The sequence below is a fragment of the Macaca fascicularis genome, chromosome 3, assembly GCF_037993035.2.
Source record: "Macaca fascicularis isolate 582-1 chromosome 3, T2T-MFA8v1.1".
Lineage (NCBI taxonomy): Eukaryota > Metazoa > Chordata > Mammalia > Primates > Cercopithecidae > Macaca > Macaca fascicularis.
This window is the reverse complement of record NC_088377.1, coordinates 185,432,859-185,441,386: the sequence shown is the minus strand read 5'-3', so window position 1 is coordinate 185,441,386 and position 8,528 is coordinate 185,432,859. Positions and strand designations below refer to the sequence as shown.

Below are 8,528 nucleotides of genomic sequence, written 5' to 3'. Positions count from 1 at the left end.
GCAGAGAAGTTACTATAAGGACATTTTCAAATTACTCTCTTATCCACTGTATGGTCATTGTCAAGTGATAATATAATTAAAGAAATATCTTTTATAAATGCTAATAATGTTCTATTATAAAACTCTAGAGTTATTACCTGACCTTCTATATGTCAATCCATAAGTTTTAGGAAGTAAAACTGGCTATATTTTAGGTGATAAGAGCAATGTCGTTCTCATTCACTCTATTGTCTTCACAAAATTCTAAGGGTATAGTTCTAAATTTTCAATTAGTATTTCAGAAAGTGATTTCTATTTACATGTACATCTGTAGATAAGTTCTGATTTTCTTTTAAAGAAAAGTTGAGATTGGGTAGAAAACAAGGTAGAGGAGCGCTGTTGCGCCCATGGAAAGGGGACTTTCCTGAGACCTTCTCTGTTGGTTGTTAGAGCAATTTTTCCATGTAAACAGTAGAGTTACCTTCGCCATGCCAAATGAAAGAGTTAGTGAATCTTACTTGGCTATGTAACAACAACAACACTCGATCATAAAATGAACGATTTGATTTTTAAGATGGTCAAAATATTTTATTAGGCATTGCACCAGAGAAGACATGCAGATGGTAAATAAACACAGGCAGAAACACTCAGTATCATTTGTGGTAAAAATTATCTTCTTTATGCTTTCCCGTATTCAATTTTTTTCTACTATTAGTAATATTGTATATTACTTCTATCAGAAAAAATAATTTTAGAATTAGTTTGTTCAATTTTATAATCATGCTTGTATTTTTTAAATCATGGAGAGCAAACATTGCTGAGAAAATACACCTATTTTTATGGGCGATGGGTTTTTTTTTCATTTTTTCACATTTTCAACTTTCATTTAGTGAACATATGCTACTTTTTATCCTAAAAAATGTTTAAAAAATCAATTTTACAAGCATGGGATAGGAAAACTCTGTCTTGTTAATAAATGAAGTGAAAAATCTTTGTACCTTTAGTTGTTCATAAGTTGAAAATGAGTAGTGTGATATATCTTTAAACACAAACTTCCATGTTAGCTACATTAATAATGCTTCTTTGCCAGGAACTAATAATCCCCAAGCATATTCCCTTTTCATATCATTTCTGAAATAATCCATGCTATTCTGGGCACCATTTCAACAAGCAAGTTGACCAGGTCAAGTTCACCCAGAGGAAAAGGCCCAAGGTGAATACTCAGGAAAGAATGTGATATCAGAAACTCTAAGGCATCAAAGTCTAAGGAAAAATATGAAGATATTCTCTAGATACTTTTGAGGCTGGCATTTAAAAGAAAGAGAATGTCTTCTCTGAATTATCAGAAAACGGAGTTCTATCAATTGTTAAGAATATCATTGCCAAATAAACATTCAAGAACCGGGAGAATGACAACCATATGGGTTCCAGGAACTGTTTGACCTATTTTGAGGCAAACTGGACAGGATCTAATTTGTTTCTTGAGTCTCAGGAGCCCTTTCTCTGATAGGGGGAAGCAGTGGTAATTGGTATTCCTCGGGAAATAGTATTTCCTCAGAGCCAGCATCAAGTAGTTCCTGAAAGTCTGGGGCATTTTTTCACAGCTATTTAAACCAAGTAAGTAGTACTAGAACCCTTTGGTAAAGGCTTGAAAGAAGATTCATGTACCTCATTTGTGGTTATTATAGCAGTATTTATCCTTGAAGGAACATAGTCTCCTTCACTGGAGGGATCTGGGTCTGATGGAATCATTTCTGGGAATTAGGTAAAGGGTCATGATTCTCTGTCTTTGTGGCTCAACAGACCGCTGTTCATTGGAACTCTTATGTGTTCTAAAAATATAGCAAGACTCTAATGGTATGCCTATCTTTTTTTTTTTTAGATTGAGTCTCACTCTGTTGCCCAGGCTGGAGTGCAGTGGCACAATGTCGGCTCACTGCAACCTCCACCTCCCAGGTTCAAGCAATTCTCCTGTCTCAGCCTGCCAAGTAGTTGGGACTGCAGGTATGTGCCACCACGCCCAGCTAATTTTTGTATTTTTACTAGAGACAGGGTTTCACCATGTTGGCCTGGCTGGTCTCGAACTCCTGAACTAAGGAGATTTGCCCACCTTGGCCTCCCTAAGTGCTGGGATTACAGGCATGAGCCACCACACCCAGCCTATTTCATTTTTTTAAGACCCAGAACTGTGGTGTGTTTTTGGCACATGGAGTTAAATGGAATCAAATACATAGAAAACACATAATGTTTCTGAGAGAATTATATTGGCAAAAGTGTCAGCAGCCTGGACCTGAAAAAGCTGAGACTGTAAGAGATATAAAATGACCTCTGAGTCTTCAGTCTTCTAGAATTAAGAAGCTGGGTAAGGATGGAAAAGTAAGGGACTTCCAGTATGCAGAAACAAGAGCTTGAAGAATAATAAATTAAGATGCAATTCCTAACGAAAATAACTAAGACTTAATCACGAAACATTCCTTGCCCCAGGATAGAACGACCCAGAAATATTTGTACAGCAGGCTTCGGGAACAACTATTGAGCAGTAACAGCTATATGCCTACCACTCTTTCTCTTTCTAATGAAAGCGTTTATTTCTGTTACTGTGCCCTCACACCACAATTGTACGTTAAGTGTAAACAGTAAAATTGTCTTTATTATTCATAGATCTCTGACTCAAAGGAAAGCACATCTAGATTTGCTTTATATCACAAAATCCTGGACTTTCTGACCTGATATCAGGGTTAGATGAAGATGGAGGGAATATAAGCATGTGGATAATCATGATTAATAGGGAAGACTGGTAGAATGTTCAAATTCTTCACTTCCCTTCACTTCTCACATCACGTATCACATGGCTTCATGGTAGGTAGAGTTCCCTGTCTTCTCACTGTGAGCTTGGCTAGGTGACTTGCTTTGGCCAATGCAATATTTGATGAGACATGAACAAAGGCTTGAAATTAATATATGCAGTTGGGCTTTCCCTACATCATTTTTTGCCATTATTTTAATAAGAATATAACCTGAATAACTTCTGCCCTTCTAGCTTGGCTCCAGAATTAAATGCATTGAACAGAACAGCTCCAGCCAATCTGCAAATCTGCAGTTTGAAGAAGAGCCGCTTCAGTCACCCACAGATACATGAGCAAGAAATAAATGCTTATCACTTGCCACTGATATATTGTGATTTTTTGTCACAATAGCTTTTTGCAGCAATAGTTTACTAATATTGGGGTCCTAGTCCCCTAATTATTTCACAAAATTTATTTCATGAAAATATGAATTCATATCATGAAGTAATCCATTACTTTGGTGGAAAAAGAAAACACCTAAATTTGCTTTTTTCTGTTGTTGTTTCTCAGCCTTGAAACTACAAAACATAAATTGTTTCAAAATCAGATACACTACTGAGTTCCTGCATCAATTGTGGTTCTTTGGTTGTACATCATTACAGCTAACTTAAACAAAAGAGACATTCATTGAAACATTATCAGAAGTTAATGGAATTGACTGGAAGCCTGAAGAATCAGACTGAAAATCAATAGGAACCAAGACAGTTTCTGGAGTCTAGAAGGCAAGAAAACCAGGAATGGTCTAATAGAAGAAGGAATCTGGTTGGGATGCCATGGATGGGAGATGGATAACTTCCAAATATTTTCAGACTTGTTTTTACTTCTTCTGAAGATTCAGATCTCAAGAAGAAAGAATCAAACTGGTTCTTTAGCATGAGAGAAAAGGACCTGAATAGGAGAGAGCAGGATCCCTGGTTACAGTGTCATCCAGCTAAAAAAAAAAAGAGTTAAATCCTGGAAAAAAAAATCTGGCTGCTCATAGGAAGGAAAATGTGTGTAAAGAAGAAAAGAACTGTTTTCTGTGCTTGGTAAACCTACACATGCCCCTCAGAGAATGGAGACGAAGTACCTCCCAAAGAACTTCCATTTACCTGTGAGCTTTATCATGTGAGTTTACACTTGCTTCTTCCCAAGCCTCACTAAAATGATAATTAAGAAATTGCAAAAGACATAACCTTCAAGAATCAAAAAGAGAATGGAGATGACAGCAACAAAGTGCTGTTTTGCAAAACAGATGGATGGGTAACCGACTTAGCAGACCAAGGAAAATAGAAACCTAAACTGGAAGTGCAGTAGCCCTAATGCCCAAATTTATACTACAGATTATTACGAAGCCTCAGGAACTCAAAAACGGTCGAGATTAGAAGGCTGAATAAAGGCTGGTTAAAATGTCTGCACAGAAGCAGTTAGATCTCTGAAGTCAATGAGCTGCCATTACTCTATCTTCAGCGGGAACCAGGGAAAGTTGACCTAGAGCACTCTGTACTCAGGGACGACACATGTATCCAAGACCAAGAGTCCTGTGAAAACAGGGGCATTGACTAAGACTCCTTCCCCATCCCCCCTCCAGACCCCATCCTCTCTGAGTTTCCTGGGACGTTGGCAGCCAGCTTACACCTGACAGGCTGGGGACTAGGAGGCCTCTTCCTGAGTATACTGACACGTCAGCAGAAGAGACTTAGGAGTCCTGATATTTAGAGATGGCCCAGGGAAGTAGCTGAGGTCCCACCCAAATGTTGAAGCCCACCAATCAAAGCTTCCTCTGTGAATGCCTTGCTTCTAAATAATTTTTCTTGATTCATTTATGAATGTGAACAAAGAGCTAAGAAGCACCAGTCATCTTAAAAACCTCTAATATTAGAAAAATAAACACACAAAAAGAAATCTCAGGGGAAAGAAAGATATTACAAAATACACATAATGCATTTCCTCAGAGAAATTAGAAAAGATATTGCACCTATAAAATAAGAACAAAGAGAATATCACATCATACAAGAAAAAGGAACATCAGAGAATAAAATGTTCTTTCAAATAAGAAATTTGAGAGTAGAAATGAAAATTTTAACGAAAATGTTGAGAGGTATAGAATATCTCCCATGAGTAACACAAAAAGAGAAGAAAAACTACAGAAACTACACACTTAAAAAAAAACATAGAGGAATAGCCGGTTGCTGTGGCTCACACCTGTAATCCCAGCATTTTGGGAGGCCAAGGCGGGTGGATCATGAGGTCAGGAGTTCAAGACCAGCCTGACCAACATGGTGAAACCCTGTCTCTACTGAAAGTACAAAAATCAACTGGGCACGGTGGCACATACCTGTAATTCCAGCTACTCGGGAGGCTGAGGCAGGAGAATCATTTGAACCCAGTGAGCCAAGATCATGCCACTGTACTCCAGCCTGGGCAACAGAGCAAGACTCTGTCTCCAAAAAAAAAAAAAAAGGAAACTTAATAATTGGTGATAGCAGAATAATCTATGACTCAGCCATAATTAATGTTAACATAGATATAATCATGCTCATAGTGAATATTGCTCTATACCAAAATTATGATGTAATTATTATATGGAGAAAGGAAATACGTGTGTGTTTATCTTGTATGTATTTGTGTTGAAGAGAAGAGGTCTAAAAAAGTCAAATTATCCTCTTCCACAGTAAAACGTCAAGAAACAATACATGTATAAAACTGAAAAAATAAACTAGTAATAGATTGACTGGTTTTTAAATAAAAGGCAGAGATACAGCTCAGACAGTTAAATTGATAAGTCAGAAGTGGGGAATGGCAGGATAGGGCTGATGACTTTTTTTCAATCTTACCTAATTATTTTTTAATTTTGATAAAAACTACAAAAGAAGTGTATTCTCTTGCCCGGAGCTTGAGGATGAAGTAGGGTATGTAATAATATTCAGGAGAGGGGCTTACAAAGAATCACCCAGTTAGCAGCAAGGAGAGGTGTCCAACAGAACCGTGCCTCCTCAAGTTCCTCCTGCGGAATGAGGTCAGCTGTGGAAATCGTCATGGAGTGCAAAGGGCAGGAAGATTCCTCAGATGAGAAAACAGAAAGGAATGAGCAGATGCTGCCCTGCAGCCAATAGCTCTATTAGGAAACTTTCTCTAAGTATCTTGGAATCAGTAACAAGATTGAATTTTAGATTCAAGCATACATAGCAGTGTTTTAATTTAAGAGACATAACCCTGAGGATGGATGCAGAGGATTGGCCATCAGGGGGAAGAATGCAGACCGCAGACTGCTGTCGCTCTGTGCGTCAGGATAAATAAGAAGATAATAGGCCGGGCACGGTGGCTCACGCCTGTAGTCTCAACACTCTGGGAGGTCAAGGTGGGAGGATTACTTGAGCCCAGGAGTTCAAGACCAGCCTAGGCACCAAAGGGAGATCCTTGTCTCTACGTAAAAATAAAAAATAAAAAATAAGCTCTTCCCTTTTGTGGCCATCACCAAAGTGGCAGTGGCCAAAGTGAAGTTCAATCCCTTGGTGACTTCTGATCAAAGCAAGTACCGCAAAAGGCATTTCAATGCACTTTCCCACATTCTCAGGAATATTAGGTCTTCCTCTCTTTGCAAAGAGCTGAGACAGAAGTACAATGTTCAATCCATGACCATCTGAAAGGATGATGAAGTTCAGGTTATACACAGGCACTATAAAGGTCAGCAAATTGGCAAAGTAGTCCAGGTTTGCAGGAAGAAATATGTCACCTACATTGAACAGGGGCAGCAGGAAAAGGCTAATGGCACAACTGTCCATGTAGGTACCATGTAGGTACCATGTAGGTGGTTAGCACTAGGCTAAAATTGGACAAAGACTACAAAAAGATTATTGAAGAGAAAGCCAAATCTCACCAAGTAGGAAGGGAAAAGGGCAAATACAAGGAAGAAACAATTGGATAAAGGAATAAAGGAATCTTACATACAAGCTTTCATTAAAACTTGAAATGAAAAATAAAACAATAGCCGGGCATGGTGACATGCCTGTGGGCCCAGCTGCTGGGGAGACTGAGGTGGGAGGACTGCTTGAACCTGGGACATTGAGGCTACAGTGAGCTGTGATCAGGCCACCGCACTGCACAGCCTGGGTAACAAAGTGAGACCGTGTCTCAAAAAATAAAAAAGAAAAAAGAAGAAGAAGAAGTTAATAATAACGCATGGTGTTTAGTGTAGACCTGCTCTGTGCCTTGCATTGTACTCACCACTACACAGAATTACCACTTTGCATCCTCACTATAGCCCTATATAAACTGTGTTATAAATTCATAACCCTATAAAAATAAATTGTAGAGAAGATTGGTTGAGCACTCACCACGTCTCAGGCATTGCGCCAATATTCCATTAAATCTTCATAACAACTCTCTGGTAGAGGTATAATTGCTATTATCCTATTTTATAGATGGGGATACTGAAAAACAGAAAAGTTCAAATTTGCCCAAACTTCCATAGCTAACAAATGGTCAAGCCAGGACTCAAAGTGTCTAGTTCCAAAGCCTGTGCATAGACTCCTCACATACAACACTAGCTTATCGCAACAGATGACAGAACTTGGGCTTAGAGGATTGAAGTAACAAGGCCAAGGGTACACAGCCACGAGGGAGTAGAGCCAGTACTCAAATTCAACCTTCTCTGAACCCAAAGTACACCCTACATTCATACGGCCTCCATAATAGAGGAAAATTCTAATTCCAATAGAATAAGAAAATAAGCCATCCTTTGTGTTAGGAGTAACACTCAGTGATAACGAATACACTGATCAATGGCATAGAAGGGTATCAGGAGTATAGAGATAGAGAGAACAGAGATTAACAAATAACCACCCCCAAACCATGGCAATGTGGATGGTGGGATGGGTGACCTGCATTTTCCTAGCCCCCTCTCCACGCTGGCAACTGCAGCACAGCGGTACAGGGGCTGGACTCTGAGGCCAATGACACTGCCTGCAAATCCTGGCTCTGCTGCTTACTAGTTATGTAAGCTTGGGCAAATTACTTTGCTTTTCTGGGTTTCAGTTTCTTCATCGGAAAAATGTTAGTGATAACGGCATTGTTAGAGGATTAAGTGATTTAGTCATTGTAAGTTGTTGCAAGAAGAGCTTGTATTAAATAATTCCTGACACACACACTAAGTGCTAGCATTGACTATAAAATAATTGTGTTTTTATTAATTAAGGACTTCCTGAAGTATGTTCTGCTCCCAGTTCTGTGGCTAATTCTTGCTGTGTGTTCACTTGCTTGGCCTTGACAGGAGGCTTGCTTTTGTTTCTGTTCTGCTCTTGGCATTCTAAGCCTCAGGAATTTATGTCTTTATCTTCCACCCCAGACCTACTGATTTGGTTTCTTACCTCATTTTGAGCAACCTGTGGCCCACTGCCTCATGCCTCAGATTCCCAAAAAGTAGATCCCTAATAATTGCTCTCAGAAGTCCTTGTTACAAACCACTTACCACTTTGACCCTTCCTTCCCTCCTCCATAGTAGTTCAGGTCCACGGATTCTGGCATGTCTGTTGGCATGAACTAGAGTGATTTTTTTACTCACTGCCTACTTACTCTGGGACTAAACTCTGAACCTGAGATTTATATTTTAGGTTTGCAACTCTATTGACCTATCCCTCATAGTAGAACTAAAACTGGTACAGCCCTTTACAATTTACAAAGCAACTCCACAGACATTACCTAATTCAACCTTGACAACAATCC

The 8,528-nt window shown here is 39.1% G+C and overlaps 1 pseudogene; it reads left to right on the top strand.

Annotated features, from left to right (window-relative positions):
- Nucleotides 1–4,895: 4,895 nt before the first annotated feature.
- Nucleotides 4,896–6,732, top strand: LOC102121478 (large ribosomal subunit protein uL24 pseudogene; annotated as a pseudogene).
- Nucleotides 6,733–8,528: the final 1,796 nt, after the last annotated feature.